Source organism: Canis lupus, chromosome 25 (genome assembly GCF_048164855.1).
Source record: "Canis lupus baileyi chromosome 25, mCanLup2.hap1, whole genome shotgun sequence".
NCBI lineage: Eukaryota > Metazoa > Chordata > Mammalia > Carnivora > Canidae > Canis > Canis lupus.
In genome coordinates, this window is record NC_132862.1 from 7,190,983 (window position 1) to 7,217,086 (window position 26,104).

The 26,104-nt window shown below is 42.8% G+C and overlaps 1 long non-coding RNA gene across 1 annotated transcript; it reads left to right on the top strand.

Moving 5' to 3' along the window:
* Positions 1-24,763: 24,763 nt before the first annotated feature.
* LOC140616810 (uncharacterized) lies at positions 24,764-26,104 on the top strand. Its single transcript, XR_012017145.1, has 3 exons — positions 24,764-24,871; positions 25,024-25,175; positions 25,821-26,104. It is a non-coding gene; the product is annotated as an uncharacterized lncRNA (long non-coding RNA).

Sequence of the window (26,104 nt, forward strand, 5' to 3'; positions counted from 1 at the left end):
GCCTATTGTTTTCTATTTAGAGACCTTTCTTTAATCATTCTTTTTGGACAGGTCTCCTGGTAAGACCTCAGTTTTCCTTTATGTAAGAGTTTTTTGATCTCCACATCATTCCTGAAAGATATTTTCACTGGAATCCAGTGAGTCTATTGGATTCGGATTCTTAGTTGATAGTTTTTTTGTTCAGAACTGAAAAGTACTGTGCCTCTTCTTTCTGGTCTCCATGGTTTATGATATGAAATCCGCTGTCACTGTAATTTTCCTACAGGTAAGTTGTCGTTATTCTCTGGCTGCTTTCAAGGTTTCCAATCTATTAATTCATTTATTCTGAAATTTCTAGTGTTCTTTCAGTTCATGGTTTCTCCCCTATGCTTCATCTTGCTTTTGACCTCATCTGCTGAGATTTTTATCCCAGTTATTATATTTTTCAGTTCTCGGATTCCCACCTGGTTCTTTACATGTTCTGATTGTCACTTTTTTTTTTTTTTGCCTTAAGTATGTTTATAATTCCTTGTTGAAGCATTTAATTGTGGCTGCTTAAAAATCCTTGTCATATCATTCCAACATCTTTGTCATTTTGGTGTTGGCATTTATTGTCCTTTTCTTTTCAGTTTGAGCACTTCCTATTTCTTTGTGTACCAAGTTACTTTTTAAATGTTAATTTAATTTTAATTTTTTTTAAAGGATTCATCGGTGGCTATGCCTTTATTAGAAACTCCCAGAATGCTCTCCATACCCATGTAGGAGAAGACAGCTGTAGGTGTGTTAGAACTGCCCAGCCTTGGTCCCCAAAGAGCTATTTACAGTGTACCCAGTTACCCATCCATTTCCTAATACAGTTGACTCTTGAACAATGCAGGATTTAGGGACTTCGGCCCCCTGGACAGTCAAAAAAAAGTTTCACTCCCTCCAAAACTTAATAGCTTACTGTTGACCAGAAACTTTACCTAGAATATAAACAGTCCACACATTTTGTACGTTACAAATTATATACTGTATTACAATAACGTGAACTAGAGAAAATGTTAAGATAAAGAAAAATATTTACAGTACTGTATCAAAAAAAATCTACTGTATTGAAAACTGCATGTAAGTGGACCCTCGAAGTTTAAACCTGTGTTGTTCTAGAGTCAACTGTACTCCCAAGTACAAACAAGGATGCATGGAACGCACTGCTTTTATGGATTATCCCTGGTCAGGATCCTCCTTTACTTTCCCTTCCAAAAGTTTAATATCAAAATTCACAATTTTGTACCTGATGCTTTTCAAGGTACTGCTGCTGAGCCAGGATCTGATGAAAATAAAGCACCAAATTTCAGTTTTATATAACCATGTCCCCAAACTACAGCCTTTTCTTTCATCTGCAGTTGAGGGTATGCCCATCAGAGTCACTGCCTGAACCAACATTCTGTGGTGATGGCTAGTGCTCCCACCAGGCTCACGCTTGGGATCAATGCGGTAGAAAAGCACCCTGTGTAGTTGAGAATATCCTATCACCACATGTGGTCCAACTCTTGTCTCTCCAAATACATGGTGAAGAAAAGTCAAAATATGGTAGTGAAAGCTAATTATCAACAAAAAGTGCTAATCGCCCCATTATTACACTCATTAATTCACTGTAATAACTAATTTTCCACCTGAATCTAAGGTAAAAGTCCATCTTCTCTAATGTACTGCACATTTTTCCTGTAGCTATTCAAATGCATTACTTGTTTTTACATTATTTTAGATGGTTTCAGAGTTGTTTTTTTTTGTTTTTAAATTTTTTATTTATTTATGATAGTCACACAGAGAGAGAGAGAGGCAGAGATACAGGCAGAGGGAGAAGCAGGCTCCATGCACCGGGAGCCCGACGTGGGATTCGATTCCGGGTCTCCAGGATCACACCCTGGGCCAAAGGCAGGCGCTAAACCGCTGCGCCACCCAGGGATCCCGGTTTCAGAGTTTTTATGGGGAAAATAATTTTCACAAACTAAACATGAACCATGTAGAGAAACTAGCCACAAGGACAGAAATGTTTTAGAACTTTGACAACTATTAGCCTGTTAGACAAGATATTTCTTTGACTAAACTTCATAAATCTGAATTCAGAGCATTTTCAAGATCTTGTTCACTTTAGGATTCTATGATTAGTCACAACTGTAGTAAGGAACATCTGCTGAATGATTATGTTCTTAGTGTTCTTTATATATTTTCTCATTTGCAACACAATAATCCTCTAAGTTGGATATTTTCACTCCATACTTAAAGATGTGGAAATGGGCTGTAATCACTCTGGACCAGGATTTGGATCTAGTATCTGTGCTCACGTCACCACATGACTGTGCCACTGCTCCCCCATCCCATCCCACTCTAGACCTACTCAAGGTATATATCATGAGATAAGGAGCTTGTAACAGGATGTAAATTAACATATTGCTTCTTTCACAGAGAAACTCTTATTTCCAAAACAGTATCAGCTTGAGTTAACAATGTGTGTATGGCACAGTTGATTTACATCTTAGGAACATGTTTATGATACAATCACATGGAAAACGTGCAATTTTTATGTGATATAGTCCCAATAATAAAAAAAAGTATATACATACAGAAAAAAACATTTCCTGGATTGGCAGCTGGCCTATTCTAGAGCATCCTCTAAAAGCAGAATTGTCAGGCAAGCAGAGCTCACCAGAGATGGTCTGCTGTACCATTGAGAGTACAATGTAGAACATCACATTGGAGCGAGGGTTGTGCTGAACGCTGTTCATAGCTGCAGTGGCGCCTCCAAGCCTATCTTCACATGCAGCAATGACCACAGGAATCTCCTCTTCTCTCCCATCTACAGCTTGTCGGGGAACATTTGGGACAATAGGCTGAAACCCCACAATTCCTGAATCTGAAACCTCATTCCTTAGCAAACTGCTCAGGCCCAGGAAGTTATGGTGAAAAACCAGTCAGAAGAGAGCAACAGCCAGGACCAGGATGATGATGTTTACTTTACAGAATGACACCTTTTTCTTCTGTCTTGTATAAATACTAGTTTTTAGCCCTGCAGCTAGAGGAAGAGGACCCAAGTTATTTTTAATTGAAACCTGGGGATATTCATATTATGTATGAAAGTCTGGGTCTTATTTGGATCATATTTTTAAAACTGATTTAATCTGGCACTTCTCTGACAGAGATGTGTGTGGGGGGCACCACCACCCTATTACTGTCAGGTGGAGATAGAATTCTGGGTTTCCCACTTAGCCTCTGCTGACACCTGGGTGAGGGTGGGGATTCCTTATTACTGATGGGTGGAGATGGGAGTGTCATTTCCTCACGTGGTCTCCATTGATACTGTGATAGGGACAGTCTCTCACTCTCTTTTTAAAGATTTACTCATTTATTTTAGAGAATGAGAAAGCATGTGCAGGGAGGAAGGGCAGAGGAAGAGGGCTAGAGATCTCAAGCAGATTCCCCATTGAGCATGGAGCCTGACATGGGGCTCCACTCCAAAACCCTGAGACCATGACCTGAACTGAAATCAAGAGTGGGAAGCTCAACCAACTGAGCTACCCAAGTGCCCTGGGGCAGTCTCCTTATTGCTGAGTGGAGGTCAAAGTCCTGATTCTCTATTAGGTCTCCTTTGACACCATCCCATCTGGGAAGGAGAGTGGGCACCTCATTATTGCTGGGTGGAGGTAGAAGTCCAGTTGCCCTGTGGTGTCCACTGATACCACGAGGGGTTGGGATGCTTGTTACTGGCCAGTGGGGATAAAATTCCTGACTCCCTACTTGTCCTTCTGTCAAACCAGCCCCCTTTTGTTTGGAGCTCCTCATTAGAGCCTCATGAGGGTGGGAGTCTAGGCTCCCTATTTGACTTTTGCTGGTATGAATGAGAGTGAAGTCACAGACTTTTCTATGGTGTTTGTCTGGAGTTAAGAATAGCTACTACCTGAAAGTTTCTGCCTTGTTTGGCTGCTCCTTTCTTGGTTCTTGGCAAACTTATTTTGGTCAGGGCCCATTGGTGTTTCTGGGTTGCTGGTCTTTTCAGCAACATGTTTGAGTATATGATGCAAAAAGAAAGCCCAGGGTATTTACCACTGTGTTCTTTGGGCCCCAGTCTCCCTAGTTGATCTGAGGTTGCCTCATTATCTCTACATTTCAATCTTCTTATATTTGATTTATGAGTAATATCCAGGGATTTTTGTTTGTATTTAGCAGGAGAACTAGGGAAAAGTTCACCTATTACTAATCGTTTTAAAATATTTTGTGTACTCTCAAACTTAATCTCTCCGAGAAGCATCTCAAGTCAACACCTCTATATCATGCTTGGTTCCTCACTTTTCCTCATTTTCTATCGGTGAGTTCCCTTGGCTCTGTCTCTGAAATATATTCAGATCCTCTCCTCTCCATCTTTACTTTCATCAGCCAAGGTCAAGTCAGGATCTCCTTCTTAGACTACTACATGTAAGAGTAACAGGTCTCACTGCTTCTGTTTTTGCCCCTACAATCCATTTCTACACAATTATTATAGTAAACTTTAAAAAACAAATCACTTCATGTCACTACCCTGATTAAGAACCTCTAAATGTTTTTTTTTAAATTTCATTTTGAATAAAATGTGAATTCTGTATCCTAGTCTGTTAAGTGTCCAAATGATCTACCCCTTGCTTACCTCTCTAACTGTATCCCTTCTATCCCTCCATTAAGTCAAAATGATCCCATCATACCTCATTTTTCCTCCTCAATATTTCTATCTTGTACCTGCCTCCTGAGGTACCTTTGCACTTGCTGTTGCACAACCCAGAGTTCTCTTCTCCTAGATCTTCATAGGGTTCCTTTGCTCATGTGGATTCCAGCTAAAACCTCACTTTCTCTGAGAAGCTTTCCCTTCCACCTCTCTTACCTAAGTAGCTTTCTGTATCAACACCTTGTTTAATTTTCTTCAAAACATTTATTCCTCCTACTATTTTCTTGTATATTTGTTTACTAGTCATTAGTTGTTTTCTCCCTATGAGATATAAACTCCATGAGATCAGGGTTATTGCCTGTTTTGTTTACTGAAATGCACTGGAGACAGTGTCTAAATAACTTTTACCGATTGGATGAATTTAATCAACTCCTAGCGAACTAATTATGTATAGCGGTCCACGTTGGGCATAAGATAATTGTTCACATCTGACATACAGAATCTGAACAGTGACCTTTTGTTATAGTTATCTTGGTCACCTTTTATAAAGGAGGAAACTGAGGCCTGGGGCGATTCAGTACTTTCCCCAAACTTAATGGATTCAATTCTATCATCATTTACTGAGGGCCCACTATATGCCAGGCACAGTATATGATCCCAGGAACACAAACATGAGTAAAGCAGGGCTCATGCCCTCTGATTTCTCACAGTCTGGTATGGGGGACAGAGCACAAACCACTCACTGTACTACAACGTGATGTGTGAATAAACTGCGGTAAAGCCTTATTCTCAAGGTAGGAACAAAACACTAAGAGATAAAGAATTGTGTGTCTAATTTTGCTGGATGGTTGGATGAAGATTTTGAAAAGCTTTACAGAGAATATGGTATTTGAACTAGTCCTTCAAAGATGAATAGGATTTTGCCAGCTGCAGAAGGGGCGATAAGAGCTTTCCAGACAGAAAGAGGGAGAGATGTGAAAGCAGAGAGGCTAGTTCGCTGTTTGAGAGCAGGCTGAGCTTTCACAACATTTATTCAAGTCAGCAGTAAAGTGAATCTGGCCCAAGAACTGCGTGAAGAGACTTTCGTTCTGGGATCCCTGGGTGGCGCAGCGGTTTGGCGCCTGCCTTTGGCCCAGGGCGCGATCCTGGAGACCCGGGATCGAATCCCACGTCGGGCTCCCGGTGCATGGAGCCTGCTTCTCCCTCTGCCTGTGTCTCTGCCTCTCTCTCTCTCTGTATGACTATCATAAATAAACAAAAATAAATTTAAAAAAAAAAAAAAAAAAAGAGACTTTCGTTCTTTTCTGAGTTAATGAATTTTTGATCTATCTCGAAGAGTCAATAAAAGTTTGCTTTGTCTAAGATTTCGCTTCCAAAGTTGTATGTGGTTTCTTTCCTCAGTCAGCCTCTTCTATTTGAATGAAGGTGCTGCACCTTGAACTGTAGCTGCACCATGTGGAAGTGGGCACAAGATCATGGTAAAATCCCAAAGGGGTGGGAAATATCAGTGAGGGTGACAGACCATGAGAGGCTCCTAAATCTGGGAAACGAACAAGAGGTGGTGGAAGGGGAGGTGGGTGGGGGGATGGGGTGACTGGGTGATGGGCACTTGATGGGAGGAGCACTGGGTGTTATGCTGTATGTTGGCAAATTGAACTCCAATTAAAAAAAAAAAAGATCATGGTAAACTCACAAATATCCTGGTTTGCTTTTTCTGTAGGCTTTTTGTGGCGTGATGTATCATAGTAGGGAAGGCTCTCTTACCTTCAGCCAGCATGACCGTGTAGCATGCAATTCCTGAGCTAGGAATTCTGGGCTGTGGCTTCAATCTTGCCAGTTGGAAAGAGGGGCCTGGGTGGCTCAGTTGAGTGTCTGCCTTCAGCTCAGATTATGATCCTGGGGTCCTGAGATTGAGCCCTGGATCGGGGTCCCTGCTCAGTGAGGACTCTGCTTCTCCCTCTCCCTCTGCCTCTCCTCCCTGCTTATGCTCTCTCTCTCTCTAATAAATGACTAAAATCTTTAAAAAATATATTACTGGGAAGAGAAACATATACAATTGTTACTGAATATTAACATCTTCGTGAGAACAAATTGTGAGCATCTTCCTTCTGTTCTGGCCAGTGTCCTTAGGGAACCAAGGGAATGGGCATTGGGTTGTAGCAGAAGGGCAAGAGGGAGAAGGATGAGTGCCAAATTATGCCAAAGATATACCGAGCTGGGTGTTCTGGTGCCTTTGGAATTTTAATTTTCTCAACACTGTTCTTTTAATTTTACAGATTGGATCACTGAGGCACATAGAAGTTGAATAGCTGGACTAAGATCACACTGCTGACAGTAGTAAAACTGGAATTCAAAACTAGATCTGCTTCCAAAACTGCACTGCCTCTCTGCACCCGCCTTTTGTAGTGTACAGCATATGGTCACATGGGGGTAGCGGTGATGGTGTGCGTGGTAGGAAGAAAAATGGCAAGGAAGTAGAGCATGGAGGCCAGAATTCACTCAGGTCACAGTCACACTTCGGGCTGACCCTGAGGATGGTGCTGTCCCTCTAGTCCAAGAGTTGTCTCTTTGACCTTATTTATGTGCTATTAGAGCAGTGGAAGGAGTAGAAGCATTATCTGGACAGGCTGATAAGATTCTTGGCAAAATAAAATGTACCTGATAACCCTTTAAGGTGGCCTGTGGGCTTGCTTCCTCCAGTGAATCTGTGGCTTGGAGATAATCAGAAAACCTTTTTCATCAGATGTCGTGTCACAGATGAGAAAAGCAGTATGAGGGAAGGCAACACGTGAGTCCGGCAAACGGTGTTAGGTACAGGCTGGCTTAAACCCATGGTCTCTCATCCTTTGTGAGGCTGGTGTGATTCTCTGCCAAGTTCCCTTCTGCTCATCCCTTGACTGTTCGGGATCTGTCACCCGGAAATGAGGACCACAGTCCACAGGAAATTGGCCTCCTCCTGTATGTTACACACATGTGTCCTCCAGAGATTAAAGGAGATTGTACGTGCAGCCAAACAAAGAAGCTATTGTGTAGTTTATGAGGAAGGGCAGCGCACACACACACACACACACACACACACACACACGTGTGCACCCCCCCCCCCCCAGCAGCAGCATGCCCATCTCCTACTGCTTGTGTTGCATGCACGCCAGTGGGCTCTGGTGTGCCCTCTGCAGCGCCTCTAGGGAGTCCAGCCGCCAGCCAGGTGCTCCCAGTGTGCCACGAGCTGGGAGGTAGGACTCTGCGTCGCGGGTCAGTGTCAGGTACAGTCCACTCCAGGATAGACCATTGTGTAACTTCTTCCTTTGAACTGGAAGCTGGGTGATGTTCGCCCTTTCCCTCCCCCAAGCAACAAGCATTTTGTTCAGTGACCATGACACGTACCTTGAACACATCAGGGCCGTAGATTCAGTGGTCAAGGAGATGGTGTTGGCTCCTGACACTGAACATAAATTCTCACGCTCAGCATCAGAATCTCCATATTCATTTCACACCAGCCACGTGAGCCTCAGTTCTGTTTCTCAAACATGCCTTGGGCCCTGGCCTGGGGCTCTCTTCCCTCCTCACCTTGCAGGCCATGGCTCAGGGGTTACCTCCTAAGAGAGGTCTTCCCTAATCGTTCAGACTGAAGTGAACAAACTCCCTCCCTGCCACCCCCAGGCTCTAGTCATTCTCTAGCCAGTATATCCACTTCTTTGGTTACAGTCTCAGTATTTATCACCACCCGATTGACCCTTATTATTTACCAGTTATTTGTTTCTTCTCTATTTTCTAACTCTAGAATGTTAACTACTTGCAAACAGGGACCTTGCCTGTTTACTGTACTCTTAGCCCTTAGAATATCTTAGACTTGTCTGGAGTAGTTGTTCAATAAATATTAGTGAATGAATGAATGGCATGTTTCTGCATTTGTGCTTGTAGTCTAGAGAGGCGGTATCGCATCAGAATGTAGACTTGAGAGTCAGAAAAGCTAGCAGTTTGAATCCCAGCTGTGGGGTTGATGACCCAAGGTCTCCGAAGTTCAGATTCTTCGTCTGTGAAGAGGAGATAATAATAGCATGTACTTCAGAGCTGATGTGAGGATTAAATAAAAATAACTCATCTAAAGTGCTTGGCATTGGGTTTGCGACTTAGTGGCAACAAGGGCTGTGTTTTATTATTACTGGGAGTGACTCTAATGAGAATGCAATAAAATGTTAGGGATGAGGGGGAGGGGGAGGGCAGGCAGCCTCAATGACAGCTCAGGTGAGACCTATTTCAGAAGGTTTCATTAACGAACCATGTCCAGGCGATTATGCCCATGACCCAAATCAACAGACCAAGTTGAAGGAGAGGCATTAGTGAGGGTCCTCACTGGCATCGTGGTACCAGAAGGGCGTTACCCAAGTTCTCCGTGCACCCAGGAGCTCTTGTCTAACTTCCCTGCAGCCCAAGAATCAGGTTCCTCCTTATAGGGGAGGCGACAGCCCTCTAGCAGCAAGCACACTGTGGTTAACGATGCCAGTGAGTGACTTTAATAATCTGAGGTGGTTGAGATCACTTTCACTCACTTAGAGCCTGGGTCATGTATTGGAAGAAACATACTAGCCCTTTATCTACTGTCGGTTCAGATTTCATGCTTCCTTCTGCGTGTGCTATCTAAATTAAATCTCCAGTCCACTAGGGAGCCCTCTGGCTTTTTAGCTCCTATTTTTGGAATAGTAGTTAAGACTTGGATCTCCAGAAAAGGAGGCTCTAGGGCTCCTGCTGTGGTCTGGGCTCCCCCAGGCTCTGTGGGTCTGAGGGTTAGTGTTTCTCTTTTTCCTGCCACTGGGATATTGTTCAGCCAGTGGCACCAGTGATAATGTTGAAGCTAAGCCCTCGCCCACCAGCAATTCCAGGACCTCCCTCCGCAGGCTGTGAAGCCAGAGTTCCAAGGACAGCGTTGAAGTTCTGCCTTTCATGCTTGTCTGGTTCTTTTTTTGCATGAGTAGATAGACTCTCAACAAAGACTGACATGTAATAAGTAGCAGCTAGAGATTTACAGGGGGAAGAAATGAGTGTGGGAGCTCAGATTTACGTACAGGATTGAGAATATTGCTGAGGGCCAGCTGTTAACAGGGCTGGGACCTGTTGCTATTTTCCGCAACACCTGTGGGTAGAGCTGCGGGTGGGGAGGATGCTCCTGTGGGCCAGGTATGTGGGGGTCTCTCTTACAGAGCTGAAGGGACTTGCCAGATGGGGACATGTGGTGGGACCACGGGATGTGACTTGGTTTTTCCTTGGAGCACTCATTCTAGGATGGCCACTGCCACCCCTGGGCCTGGCTCCCAGGGTGGAGGGATGAAGCTTGAAAACTTGAACCCATGAACAGATGCAAACCTCTTTCCTTGGTTCCCCTCAGCAGAGCTTGGACAAATTGGCATTTTCAAGAGGACTTTGCCAAACTCTAAGAGCAAATATCGAATATAAATGAAGCAGATATTAGAGGTATAAAGAGTTCAGCTCACACAGTCCAGGTCTCATGACACCTGGGTAGCCTGCAACATTCTGCTGGGCCCTCCCAAGTCCCTTAGTCCCAGCTCTGAGACTGCCTCCATGTGGAAGGCACCTTCTTTCTTCCCCAAGGCCTCATTCTGGTTTCCCAGACGTCAGCACCAGGTTTCCTTGACACTTTCAGTTCTTCAAGGACAAGGCCAAGGGAAAATGCAAGTGTTGCCTTTCTTGTAGGGACCTTTCCCCTGAGTTTTAGATTCTGATCTAAAGATGGGTGTTTCTCCAGCCACCTGAGAAGATGATGCATTTCAGGGGAGACCTTTTCTCTGCTTAGAAAAAGCAGTTTGTTCTTAACATGTCCAGGGGGGAAATGATCAATGCAAGCATTTGTTCAAGAACTACCCACGTACAGCTTCGTGGAGGAAGTCTCTGGTCAATGGTGCTTGACTGGGGGCAAATCTGAAGAGTGAAGGCCTGGAAGGACACAGTTGGGCAAACTGTCCCTCTTCCTCAATGCCTTCCTCAGAGTGTGTCTGTTCTGGTGTCATTCATCACATCCACCCATTTAGTGCATTTCTGGATTGTCACTAATTATGCCTAGGAGTTTCCATAGGCTTCTCAGCAGGTGGGTTGTCCACATTGTATGGAGTATCGCCTTTCACTAGGCAGGAAGAACCTTGTCTGGGGGTGCGGTGGGGGTGGTGGAAGCTATTTCCTCAGCTGTGAGATGAAGGGTGTGCTGGATGGGTGGGATGGTCTTAAAGGTGCCTGTTATATCTCAGGCTTGAGCCTTTCTTTTCCAGTCTTTTCTACCAAACCTTACTTTCTCACTTTTTCTTGATCCAGGATTGGTGAGACATTCATTTTTATGGCATAACGAGTGTTACCACCATGAGGTAGTATAATTCCAAAGCAAAGCAACTTGCATGTGTTTAACAACTGTGTGTGCCAGCGTGTGTGTGATTCCCGTCCCCCATGTTTTGAAATAGCAAAGTGTTCTTCTCAGAAGCTTTAAAGGGACACCGAGTGATGCGGTTGGAGGGAGAGTTGGTTGACGTGGACTGCGACTGGTTGGTCCAGGCTGGCGTAGCTGTGGGTGGTGGGATATGCACCCCAGAGTTATGTTTGACAAGTTTGGGGAGGCAGCAGGGGGGCAGGGTAAGGTGGTAGTGGGATCGCGAGGGGCCGTGTCGAGTTGTGGAAGCTAGAGTTGAAAACAAAAGGGGGCAGGTTGTGAACATGCTCAAGCACCACACCCAGGAGCCTGGACTGTGTTCTGGAGACAAAGGGGAACCTTTAGAGGAATTTGAGCTCTGAAGTAATCTGATGGCTCTGCCTTTAGGAAATTGGTCTGGCTGCAATGTGTAAGACGATTGTATTAATTTTAATTATGGAGCTGCAGCCAGCAGCGTATTGAACAAAGAAACCATAACATATAAATATTTTATTTGCAGAAGCGTAACTCTTATGTTGTAATGTACGGCGGGAGATTATTGTAAGATACTAAAGGATATTTTTCTCTCCTGGAATTCACTTCTCTTTCCCATTTAGGCAATGAGTTGGTCCTGAGCTCCATACCACAGGGAAGGGCATGTGGTAGAGATACAAAGGTGTGGGAATCTTCTCGAATGTGGTTTTCAAAAGTCTAAACCTCAAGCAACAGCGAGAAGTTTCTGAAGGATGGGTAAAAGTTTCTGGCCAGACACTGAAGGGGGGTGTGATTTCTCAAAGACCAGAAAAAGAAAACTCCCTGTGAGAGGGTGAGAGGTGATGGGAGCAGAGAGCCTGTGGCCTGCTCCCCGGGCAGAGCTCCGCAGGGTGGCCAGTCTCCTGGAGAGAGAGAGTTGCCAGAGCAACTCCCCAAAGGCCTGCACCTCCATGTCATTGCAGCATCAGGGCCATGGGACTTGAAGGGTTGCATAGGCGGCACCCTGTGTGAGCGGATGACATAGTCACCAGAGGGAGCCCTGGCCCACAGCAACCTGGTACTGGTGAGATTCCAGAGCTGTGGCTGAGCAGGAAGCCGCCACTTGCCCTCCTGTGTGGCTCCTTCACTCTCACACCACTTCGCACTCAGCGCTTCTGACACCAGGTGTGGACAGGTTTCCACACCGAGCAATTCTCTGATGTCAGCTGGGCGTCCTACGATTCAACTCAGTTCTGACACCTGCTACCTGGAGATAGTATCCTATCTCTCAGGTTAAGGGCTCAGTTGCACGAGACTGCCTACTGCAGATACGTCACAAGTAGAAGGTCTCCAGGTGACCCACAACTTCTGTCTGACTTGGCTACAAATCAAGAGGTTCCCATGACCTCCTCCTCCTTGGATTTGATTGTTTCCCAGAACAGCTCACAGAACTCAGGAAAGCACTTACTTACCTTTACCTGTTTATTGTTTATTTATAAATAAAGAACCCAGAGGAACAGCCAGGTGAAGAGGTATGTAGGCTGAGGTCTGAGAGGATCCTGAGCACAGAAACTTCTGTCTCAGTGCAGTCAGGGAGTATCACCCTCCTAGTATGTGATATGGATGTGTTCACCAACCCAGAAGCTCTCCTGATTTCATACTTTGGGGGCATAGGCATGCTCAATGATTAGCCCCATGTCCAGCCCCTCTCTCCTCTCTGGAGAATGGGAGGGAGTGGTGGTGGGGGAGGTAGGCTGCCAATTCCAAGCTTCTAATCACGGCTTGGTCTTGCTGGTGACCAGACTCACCCAGGAGCCATTCAGGAGCCCACCAAGAGTCACCTCATTAGAACAAAAAGACACTATGACTCAGAAAATTCAAGGAATTTAGGAACTCCATGTCAGGAACTGGGGTCAAAGACCAAACATTAGAACAAAAGTGCTTTTATCACTTCAGTGTCCACTTAGGAGCTCCGTGCCAAGAACAGGAACAGGAATCAATATATATTTTTTCTATTATCTCATAGTGCCACATCCCAGGGAGAGGGTCAGGAAGTAGTGCTTCCACTGTCCCAGGAGGGCGATTTTAAATAGAAACTAAGTTGAGTTGTAAAGAAAAAAAAAATTTTATTTCAGGGTGTGTGGATTGAGGTGCATACCTACCACAAAGTCCATGTCGCTATAGTGACAACTAGCAGTTGACATGGCTGTTTGAGTATCTGATGGTGGCAGTTTTCTATAATGATTTGCAAATCTGGGTAGGGATTTTAAACCCTTTTCCTCAGGGTGGTGGAAAGAGCCCTGGGCTTAGGTGAGAAGCCCTGTCTTACTGTCCAATAGTGCCTCGCATCAGTACCGTGACTTCGGGCTAAGGTTGCCATAGAAATTCAGGACATTCCGAAAAATGTGAATTTCAGATAATGAATCGTATTGGGGATGTGTTTTCACTAAAACATTATTTGTTATTATCCGAAATAAATTTAACTGGGGATCCTGTGTTTCTTCCCCTTATGTCTAGCAATCTTACTTTGGGCAAGCCATTTAAACTCTTGGAGCATCAATTTTCTCACCTGAAAGATAGACACAATACTACCCACTTTGGAGTGCTGTGCTTAGGATCAGATGGGGTCACTGCAGCGAGGGGAAAGTTTTTCTCCACCTTCTGAGGGTCCCTGGCTGGGTCCAAAAATTGAGCTAACAAAGATAGATTAGGAGGAGAAAATCATCCATATTTGTTTATTGTGAGTTTCATGTGACATGGGAGCCTTCCTAAGAAGTGAAGACCCAAAGAATCAGCTAGACCTGAGTATTTTTACGCCAGATTTGATGAGGAGTGAATAGTCATGGAGAGCCCTGATAGATGGAAGCATATGAAGTAAGTGTAGGAAGCTGGGGAAACCAGCAAGCCTTGTGTGCTAGGGTCCTTCTCCATGTCCCTTTGTCTGGAGAGATAAGGACACTCTTTTCCTTCACGTATAGGGAGGGCACATCTCACAGGAGGGTTTTATGATCTGTTTAGGGGAGAAAGATAGAGAGATCAAAGTGACCTTCTTGCTTCTTCTCTTTTCTCAAACCCCTTCAGCTTAAAATATTTGATATACCAAGGTGCCATATTTTAGGGTAGCGTATCCTGGACCCCCATCATTACAACAGCTAGAGTAATTTATAATCTATAGTCCTACAGACTCCTAGAATGGTTCTAAATGGTTAAGTCTGTACGAAGTAGGACAAATTTAGGTTTTAATTCTTCTACTTAATAGACGTGTGTTCTTGGATATCCATAATATGGAGTATTAGTGGTATCTACCTCAAGGTGTACTTACGAAGCATCAATGAGTTAATGAATGTCAAGTGCTTAGCTCTGAGCATGATACATTACAGATGCTCGATAAAGAATACTTAGTTACTACTGCAGATGTACAAATATGATGTAAAGTTCTCAAGGTAAATCATGAAGACTTAGGAAAGGAGTCACTGAAATGAGGACCCTATACGGAGTGCGCTCTCTGCGCTGAGCACTGATGGGCAATATCTTCTCCTTCCAGTTGGCAATCAGAAGGGGACAGAAATTGGCAAGCATAGCAGGGGAAGAAATTTCTCTTTCCTTGAGTATGTTAAGACACAGAGAGAACACCTCTATGAGCATTTTTGAAGAGCTTAAAAAATTTTCCTGATTCTCGGTCCATTCAATAGACTCAGAAGGAATCAATAGCTGATGCCTACATTTTACCGCAGGCAAAAACATCCCTCATAAACAAACTGGGGTGCGCTGCAGCCTTAGATGTATCACTGGCCCCAGGCTGAAAGGCTGCCTGTTTATTAAACGAAACAGAGGCAACTTGGGTCACTGAGTTAGCAAATGGCGAGCTGGCCTTGCCCCGGTGCATCCGGATCCCTGAGCACAGACGGAGAAAAGGGAATTAATCAAACAGAGCTCATCGGGGGGGTTTCAAGGGAGGCTTGAATACCTTTTAATATAGGAAAACAGTAAGATGTAACCACATGGAAAGGCAGAAATAGGAGCTATAGGGTAGAGGCAACGGGATCAGTTTTAAACAGATCTTGAGCTTGTTTAAAAACTATGAGCATTTGTGTCGCTGCTTCTCCTCCTCCATCAGGGTTGGCTTTTCAGGGACCTCAGAGACTTCAGGAGAAGGGGACTGATCAGCAGGTGCCTAACGGTCAGAACCGGCAGCTGGCAGACAAACAGAAAACCACTTCCTCCCCAGCTCTTCCCTGACACCCGAGCCCACCCCGCCCACCGACACTGCCTGCAGGGCTCTTCAGTGGCTCTCCCTTCTCCCTATCTTTCTAGTGTCTTCTTACCAAGTTTTTCCATCCTGTAGCTCTCACAATCCCATCTCCACGTTGCTGCCTTGTGAGTCATTTTTACCATTGGGTAGCTGTTCACTCCTGAAATCATCATGCCTCTCCCTGAACTGAGGTGTGGGACCGAACAGTGGAATGAAGGATCTGTTTAGAGGGTGAAGAATACTTTTTACATCATTCAAGCTGCATAGTCTGAACTGACATATAAGATGCCCCTTGGGGGTGACTGCTTTTCTATTTTTTTTCCCAGCTGAAGTACCTGTCATTTCATTTCATATTTCTTTAGCTGCAATCAAGGCATGTTAGTGCAAATGCATGAGTCAAACATTTCTTTAAAGAACAACTGCTTGAAAACATTATAGCCTGTGGAAGTCAGATGTATTTTCTTATCTTATGATAAATATTTGCCAGTGTGGAAGCCTTGTTATGCAAACCCATCTGCATAGGCAATGGTAAACAATTTCTTGAAAGCATTGGTTGGGTTATGAAATAGTCTGACAGGTGGAAAAATAAATCATGCTTTCTGCTAAAAGTATATTTTCCCCCCTTTCTTACTTACGGTTCCTGTAGAGCAAAATCCAAGGGTCCTCTGGGAAGCCTCCTGCATTCATTAGTTTGGTTTCCTTGGTGATTCTCTTTAGATTACCTTGTCATTATCCCCAAGTCTCTTTTGGTTTGCTCTTTTCTCATTTTCTCTTTCTTTCTCCCAGAAAACTTCCACAGATAATCCATCATTAGTGAGCACGTATTGACTGTGTCCCTAGGCTCTATGGGGTCTGGAGTTTGAGGAGATGCAGATTAAACAGTGGGGGTGGCAGTCTGTGGTAGTGAGGTTGACCTGGTTGAGCAGGTGGATAGAACCAGATCAGTCACCCTTAACCCCTCCACTTCCATGCTCTACCCTCCCATCTCCTCCCACTACACCCAGTACTTTAGACAAAGGCACTAGAAAGAGCACAGATTTTGGAGTCACCCAGACCTGTTTTTACATCCTGCCACCTTGTAAGCCATGTGGCCTGGTAAGGCACTTGGTACCCCAGGTCAGCGTTTCTTTAGCTGAAACATGAGTAGGGTACCATATGCCCCGCTTTCCCCAGGGCCAATCTTGGTTTATGCCTTGTTCCCGGGCACACATATGCATAGCATCTCTTTTCAGTGTCTCTGTTGTCCCAAATAGATTATATGAAGATCCTACAAAAGGGGGATGACTCTTAAATCCTGTTGTGATGAGGGTGGCATTTCAAGTGTCTACTATAGCGTGTGGTACATAGATCCTTGAGATGGTACCTATTATTATTATTAATAATAATAATGATTTTAATGATGGTCCCACCCTATCTAAGTGGTTTACTCGATGTGGTGAGTCCATACGTGAACGTGGAATAGAAAAGACCATTTTGTTGTACACTCCGGAACCTATTTAGATTTTACGCTTTGCATTAGAAATAGAATTAACTCCCACCTTGGTTTTTTAGGACCCCCATTAAATGTAAGACTCACAAGAATGAATTCACCAAAGTCAGAAGCAGTAATGATGAGCTTGGGTTGGAAAGGAGAAGAGAGATTAGGCACATTTTATTTCATTTTTAATAGGAAAAAAGTGCTATTTATAAAACAAATAAAGCATTCCAGGGAAGGGTGGAATTAATTACAGGCATAGATTGCTTTTTCAAAATTAATTCTCCTCAATGAGCTCTTTGGGTAGAGGTGAGAGCTGAACATCCTGGTAACAAAGTCACGGTCGAGAAGACGGGTGAGGTGTATTAGCAGAGGGGAGGGAATCCAGCTGATACTCAAGACAAAACATATGAGAAATTCTCTATAGTGGAAATGGCGAAGAATTTATGGGAAAAAGTTTGTCAGGGACAAAATTAAGAGTTGGCCCAGTTTGTTTTTTTTTCCTGGAGTCATGAACCAGCGGCCACATGTATGAACCTCACACAAGTGCCAGGCCCCAGACTAGACCCTGGTACTGTGGGGATGTGGCACAAGGTGTGCAGACTACAGAGATGGAGACAGACACCGGGCAATGGCAGGACTGTGTACTGTGGTAGTGGCATGCTGTGAAGGTTAGGATGGGCTAGTTGCTTTAACAAACAGGCCCATGACTCAGCTCGGTAGACATTTATTTCTCTCTTGTATTATAGACTCATGCAGGTGTTTGGAAGGCAGTCGTCACATGGCTCCAACAATCTCCATGGCCTTGGAGTTCTCTGATGGATCCTCAGCAGCTAGCCAACAGATGGAGGGAAGAGAAAACTGCACAGGAAGGTTTTCTGGGCTAGGTTTGAAAGTGGTGCCCACAAGCCATTTGTCAGAGCTTAGTCACATTGTTTCTGCATAATGCCATGGCTGGGCAGCCACTTTCTGGCCACCATTCTACACAATGGAAGGGGAGTATTAGTCCTTTGGTGAACAGTCAACTGTTTCTGGGACTTAAACACAGAGGAGGACTGTAATGGGAGCCCAGATGAGAGAGAAACCTAACTGTGTGTGTGTGGTGGGGGAGGGAAGAGATATTATAGCAATGGATGGCTTCCCAGAAGAATTGATATTCAGACTGCATTTGAAAAAAAAAATTAAGTCAGGATGGCAGTGAGAAAAGACTTGATTAAAATAGTAGAAACAGCACATGCAAGGGCACTGGGGTATTCCTTCATCTGTCTATCCAACAAACCTTTACAAAAGTGCCTTTAAGTTGCCAGGAATATTTTCAAATGCTGGGAATGCTACTACACATAGATAGACAAATTTTCCATGCTCACTACCCTGTATTCTAGTGAAGGGAGACAAACCGTAAACAAACGAGCAAAAAAAGTACAGAACTTGTTATACGGGGGAGAACGGCATGTTTTTAAGTAGGACTGGAGCTAGGTTGTATGTTGAAAGTGGTGATGCTGGAAGTGAGAAATGATGAGATTGGGGGAGAGAGAAAAGGCCAGCTAGGAAAGGGCCTTTCATGCGGGAAGGGGCATTAGGAAGAGGAGATGGGCTCAGCTTTGAATTATGGAAAGGTCTATTGTTTTTTAAAATGTATTTATACAACATCACAGAAAAAAGCAAAAAAAAAAAAATAGAATCCCTACTTTGCATTCTTTTATTAGACAGCAGTGGGCACAATTTATTGACTTAATGTTATTTGATTTACACATTTAGGTTAGTTGGCTTCACTATTTCCATATCTTACATCCTCCATCTGTCTTGGTTTGGGTTGGCCCTTGAAGTTGCCTGACCAGGGAGCTAGCACAGGACAGCGCAGGGAAACTCCTCAGAGCCTTTGGTTGGCCCCCACCACTGTCTCTGAGCCAGGCCAGAGCCAGAACCACTCCCTTGAGGTGCTCCTTTCTTTTGAGCTCTTCACATTTCACTTTCTTTCATCCCTCAAATGCAATGGCTCAACCTTCTTCACGACCAAGCTGGAATTCTAGCTAACATCTTTGATTTTGAACTAAAATTAAAAAAAAAAAATCAAATAGTAATGGATAACTTAGAACTGATTTACTATTCTTTTTTTTTTTTTTAAGATTTCATTTATTTATTCATGAGAGACAGAGAGAGGGACAGAGACATAGGCAGAGGGAGAAGCAGGCTCCCTATGAGGAACCCGATGCAGGACTTGATCCCAGGACCCCAGGATCACGACCTGAGCCAAAGGCAGATGCTTAACCACTGAGCCACCCAGGCAGCCCTGATTTGCTATTCTAATAGAAGTGTACAGATATATTTGGGGACTAGGAAAGAAAAAGAGTATTGAAGTTAACAACTGCAATTATTATTATACAGAACAGCTTTCTTGAAGACCAGAGCTTCAATCTTCATATGTTTTTAAATTAACTTACAAATGATGTGACTAAACGTGCCTATTCCCTGATTACAGCTTTGTGTGCTGCTGTGGCTCCTGGCAGTTTTAGCATGTGATTTTGTAGTAATGCTTTGTAATAGGAACATGGCTGTCTTTTGAAAGATATTTAAAATATTCCTCAGAATAAGTATGACCATCAACTGGGAAGGAGACTGTTAGAAAGAGAGTTTGTTTTCCTAAGGTATATCATTAGTACTAGTGGTTTTATGTTCAAGACCTTCCCCCCTTAGGTAGAAAAATGGAAGCACAATAATCAAGGCAGAACATTATGCTTGTCATCTTCCAGATTCAAATGATTGGGCTCTAACCTGAGCATAATGAAATTTCAAAGATGAAGTGAGTTGCCAGAAGTGCAATTGCTTAGAGCATGGAGGAAGGAAGGAAAAGCGTCAGAGAGGCATCCCATGATAACTCAACTTACTCCAAATGTTCTGGAAATGTGACAGATGCTGCTGCTAAGGTAGGGTTCAGGTTGTGGAGCATTCCCTCTGGGCAGCACCGGGAGGTGTCACTGTGAAAGGAGCTGGGCTCTTACACCTACCTACCCACTGGCAAAGGAAAGGAAGCAGGAAGTTTGGAGACTGACTTGTTTCCATAGTGAAGCCAGACAAATTCAGGCAGAGATCAGAAGCCTGAAATAAACAGTCCTTCAAAGCTCAAGGTGTCCAAGAAAGAAAACTCACTTCCTTTCTGTTGTTTTTACTGAGAAACTATGTGCTAGATATGAGTATGAATTGAAAACCAGTGTTATCGATTGCTTATTTATTTATTCAAACTCACACTTACTGAGTATCTTCCATGTGCTAGAAATGGGGCCTTGACCCTAAAGGTCTGAAGATGAATAAGATGAATAGTGTTTTACCTTCCAAGGCTCAAAAATCCAGCAGGAAGTGGATTAATCTATTTGTTTAAATTTGTCATTTAAACAAATAGATTTAATTTGGTAAGATAAGTGCTAATAGAGGTATACACAAAATGCCAAGGGAAACCATTCTAAGACGAGCTCAGTGAAGTCGGAAAAGTTTTCATAGATGATACGATATTTGAGTAGATTAAACTTATCTTCCTTTATCTATCTAAATTCAAATGAAAATCAATAAACATGAACAGATTTGCTATTCAGCACTTCTTAACTACCCAAACCACAAAGGACAAGAAAATAGTTTCTAAACCTGGCACCCATCAGATTCACCTGTGGGGCCGAACAAAATTTCTATGACCTTCAAACATAGGAAAAGACTCGTGACTAAACTCACAATAAAATAAATGCAAATTATTTGTTAGAATGGTAAAAAATAAAACCCATTCTGTTTGTGAGACTTGTGGGGGAAACAGATCCTTTCATGTGTTGGTGGTGGGAATGCAAACCGATTCTAAGCAGGAGAATTTGACAATACATTATAGAATAATAAATTAAAGAAGCATTTATTCTTTGGCTCAGCAATTTCACTTCTAAAAATGTATCCTAAACATATACCTGTGTAAGTACAAAATAACACGCATGTGTAAAATTATTCGTCGTGGCTTGCATTTTCTCTTTCTTTCTTTTTCTTCTTTCTTCTTTCTTTCTTTCTTTCTTTCTTTCTTTCTTTCTTTCTTTCTTTCTTTTTTTTCTCTCTCTCATACTCTTTCTATAATTTGAAAGTATTGGATAACTGAAATGAGCATTAGTAGAGGGTTGCAGGATGAATCCTAATACAGCTACTTAATGGAGCACTATGCAGCCATGAAAGGAATGAGGAAGATCTCCATGTACTGATGTGAAATGCTACCCAGAATACTTTGTTAATTGTAAAAAAAAAACAAATAAATAAAAAATAAATAAATAAATAAATAAAACACCAAATGAAGAACAGTGTGTGCTATACTACTTTTACTCAAGAAGAGAGGACATAAGAATTCATGTATTTTTTTCTTTATTTTGCTCCTCACAAACCACTGGAAGTTTAAAATCAGAACTAATAAAAATGGTAACCTATCTAAAACTTAAAATCATCTCACAAGTTAAAGAAAATTGCAAGTCTGGTGCAAATAACTTTTTTTCAGAATGATTTAGAGTAAATTGCTGAAATGGTGCTTCCTTCACACCCCAAAAATTTAGCGCGTGTTTCCCTGAAACATGCTACGCTCACCACATCAGGACAGTAACATGGAAACATGGTAAGTGTGGAATCCCTAGGCCCCATCCAAGTTTCAGTCTCTGAGTGTCCTTTAGAATAAGAGAGTCCTTGCTGAGAATCACATGCTACATTTAGTGTCAGGTCTCATAAAGTCTGGAGCAGTTCCTCAGTCTTTATTCTATGACCTTCTGAAGATTTTGAATATTGCCAACCCATTATGTTGAAGAATATCTCTTGATTTGGATTGTCCGATGTTTCTCATGATTAGATTCAAGGCTGTGCATTTGGGGATAAACATAACAAAAATGATGTGTGTTCTCGTTTCATAATTTCAAGTTGTCTGTTACCGATGATGTCGACTTTGATCACTAGATCAAGATGGTCCACAACAGTTACTCTTTTTCTGTTTGTGATTATTTAGTAAGTAGTTCATGGGAAGGGACTTTGAAAGTGTGTAAATATCCTGTTCCTCAACAAACTTTGGATTAATTAATTCATATCATGGTTTCCTATATTACTCATAGATTATGGTTTGTTATTATCATTATTTGGAGGCCAAACTGTGCCAAATTTGACTAGTAGGAGACCCTACAAGATGGCTTATGTGTCTTTTTGAGATGGTTTCATTATTCTTGGAGTACTTCCATGCTTTCTGGCACAAGGTGTTCTAATGTTGGACTTTCCCTGCCCCAGCCCTGGAATCAGCCACTTCTCCAAGGATACCTGGTTCCTTTTACTGGAGAATGATGTTTAGAAACTAAGATTTATGTGATAGCTGTGCTTATTATTTTTGTGGTGTCTGCTTTAAGGCCATATTAGTGGACAGATGAAGCTATATATATATATATTTGCATGTGCATAAATTTACATCTATCTTTATTTCTGTGTCTGTGAGTATATTTTGGAAATTGAGGTCACCTTAATAGCTTCAGTTTCTATTTAATATCACAGGTTTCATTCTCGTTTTCTTCCTTTCTATTATTTGTTACATCTCTCTCTGACACTAATTTGGCTTCCATTTTCCTTATTTGCCTAATCCACCTTTTTGTAATCAATCTCCCGCCTTCCATCTGCTTAAAGTAGAAGCTCTGTATTGTTAAATTTGAATTGGAAATCTCTGCATAAACATATGATTTAAAAATACACGCATGCATATTTCCTCCTACCTTTATCCATTGAAGGGCCTAGAAGCATTGACAATCCAGTGGCAGTGAGTAACCCCTAGCACCCAGATTTTGCTACCATTTAGCAAAATTACTCTTTAGAGAAATGGCTGATTCTGGGTCTGGGTGAGGGAATGAGCCTGGGATACCTTGCTGGGCTAAGAAAGAGCCAATATGAAGGGCAAAGATGGAAAAATTAGAGCTTCAAAAAGAGTCACTACAATGGGATGAAACATGCTCACTATACAAATCTGTAAGTGTCTAAAATGATACTCAGAAAAGAGAAAACCAAAGACAAAACAAACAAAACACAATACCATTTGCCACCTACTCTTTACTCTGAAAAGTGAGAATTCAAGCTAAATAATTATTTACTCTGCCTTTCCAGGAGGAGCAGTTGATCAGATAAATTTCTCTCTTGCTCTCTCTCTGTCTCACAAAGATCATCAGCTAATAAATACAGAATGAATGATAGAAATAGAAAAAAACCACCATTTTCTCAACCCCTAATGAAGGAATTGATTGAGGCCAAAATCATCAGAGGATGATAAAGCCATCAGGTGATATACTGATGGAGAATTGGATAGTATAGTGCAGCTGAAGTATTACTCTACAAATGATCTGAAGGTTTAAAAAGAAAATGGAAATTTACTAGTGGAGGGTGGAAACCAGCTCTGGCTTACCAATAATGGCTCAGTTAGATGTGATGTGCCTCACGATGTGTTGCAACGTCATATAGCATAAATAATGATATCTTGCTTAAAATATTTACCTGGATGTAATCCAGCCTCTAGATCCAAACTCTAGTTTACAGGGAATGCATGCGTGAGTGGAATAAGTTACACGACACTACAAAACCAGAAAGTCAGCCATTCCAAGGGACACCTGGCCTGGTCTCTCCAAGTTAATGTCATGCCAAAGAATGGGGAAGGGGAGCATTGTTTTAGGCTATAAATGACTTAAGAGATATATCAACTGTACATAATGTGGATTGGATCTTGGTAGGGCTAAAATGGGAGTAACATACATTTTTGGAGAAACTGGCAAAATTTGAATATAGATTAGGTATTAGATAATAATAAGGAATTAATATGATTTTTCAAAGCTGCATAATGGTATTGATTTTAACAAGGGAAATATTCGTATTTTAGTGATGTTCATATAATTTATTAAAGATACTTTAGTAAAAAATTTGAGGTAAATATGATAAAAATGTGAACAACAGTTAACCTAGATAATAGGCATATGGGTGTCATTATACTCTATTTTTCTACATGTTTGAAAATATCATAATAAAAAGTTAAAAGTAATTCTGACTCCCAGTCCCCAACCCAGATCTACTGAATGAGCCTAACCCTTAGTTGTCATCTTATTTTGTCAAGTATGCTATCTCAGTGAGGGAATGGATGAACAAATGTCTTTTTCAAAGTGTAATCTTCTTCCACAAATATTGACCAGGTCCCTCTTGAGGGTCAAGTACTTTTCTAGGTCCTAAAGATTCAGCAGTGAACAAACAGATACAAGGGATCTGAAATCCTTGGAACTTAGTATCTTGCCTTCTCCATAGTAGGACTTTTTAAAAACAAACAAACAAATTTTTTTTAAAGATTATATTTATTTATTCATGAGAGACACACACAGAGAGGCAGAGACACAGGCAGAGGGAGAAGCAGGCTCCCTGTGGGAAGCCCGACTCGATCTCAGGACTCCGGGATCATGACCTGAGCCGAAGACAGACTCTCAACCGCTGAGCCACCCAGGTGTCCCAAACAAACAAACTTCAAAAAATTGTTAAATATAATAAAAAACACAGAAAACAGATGGACAGTTTTATGACCTGTTGGACAGTACCACCCCTGCCCCACACAGGACCCAGAGCCTTCTCAGTGAGCCAGGACCCTTCCATGCCCCCCCCACAACCCCCAAGACACAACCCTCTTCCTCCCCAGAAGAGTAGGTTTTAGAAGGCTATGGCAAGTTCAGAACCCTGCCCTTAGTATTCTTCTGAGTATTACTCTACCCCTCAGAAGTAAAGTTTTACATTTTTCCTTTGGTTCAAAAGATTTTCATCTCAAAGTTTTACAAAACAGTACAATTCAGACATGCCTTATTAGACATGCGATTTTCACTTTATCATATCAAGGAGATGGAGCAGCTCTGGGGCAGACTCATTCCTGATTCACAGCTAATTCCGAGAACATAATGTCATAAAGGATCTTCAGATGCAAACGCATAATTCTATCGTGGTGGAGTGAAGAAATTAAAATGTTATTTAAAATAACCTCAATGCCAGCTTCAGTGAATAAAGTTAGGGTCTCAAGAGACTGTCTGCAGAGTCATTATGTTGTAACACTGTTAAAAGGTGACCCGAGGCATTGCTCATTACCTGGGCTGCCTGAATCAAATGAGAAATAAGCTTCTCTCCCTAAAACACACACACACACACACACACACAAATTGAGAAATTTAATCTTCTCCCTGTTTTATTTGATTTTTTTTCTCTTCTAATTTAAGTCATTCAGTTCCAGACCGGAAATATTATAAAAATGGGCAACGTGTTCCCTGTCCAGCTGTTCTCAGAATGCCCAGATCTTGGCAACCACAACAAGGATCGAAAAGTAGAGATACGTGCATTTCGTCTGGAAGTTTCAAAGCTCTCATCCCAGGTAATTTTACATGCACAATGACACACCATCTTCACCAGGCTGTGGTGTGCGCTGAATACAATAACAAGCACGTAGTGTGGGGTGGGGGCGTACCCCAGGAGAGTTTGTGGGTGGCTGAGGTGGTGGGGAGGGTCCCAGACTGGGTGGGAACGGGGCTCCCCTTCCAGCAACTCCATCTCCTACCTGGATGGCCATGGGCCCACCTCTGTGTGGTGAAGCCTCAGCCCCCTCCTGGGTGAGTGGAAGCAGATTCCTCACAGGGATGCTGTGAGGATTCATGAGGACACCTGCCACCACCTGGGGGCTACTGTGGGCCACCGTGCTCCTCCCACCTGCTATCTCCTGTGTTCTCGACGTTCCTACCTGTCCCTCCATTACTCAAGAATGACTAGAAAATGGAGGAAGCCTAAGCATTTCTGAAAAGGGCGCGCTTTGCCCTTTCCACTCCCGGGCCCCCAGAGAGGAGGCTGCTCGACTGCATCCTGAGTCCTCAACCAACAGTTTTAATCTCTTCCCAATTACTTAATCTCTCTACACCTGAATTTCCTCACGTACGAAATGGAGATGAAGAGAGTATTTCCCCACTGGGCTGTAGTGAGGATTAAATGAGACGACGAGTTCTTGCTTTTATGAATGTTGTTCCAGGAACGTTCCACAGAGTCTGGAGCCTGAGGCCCAGCGGCCAAGTGGCGGCCTTCACTGTGCTTCGAGGACCCCCATCTCACCCCTCCTGGTCTGAAGGAGGGGGGCACGATTTGGAGGCAGCTGGGGTTACAGGATGACAAATGTCGCTTGCAGGACGCAATGGGAGCTCCCACAGCAAGGCCTGGAAAACATTAGTGAGAGATGGGGAAGACACAATCGCATTACCCTTCTCTTTCTATCCATCACTGCCTTTCTCTAGTCAATAAATGTCTCCCAGCTATTGC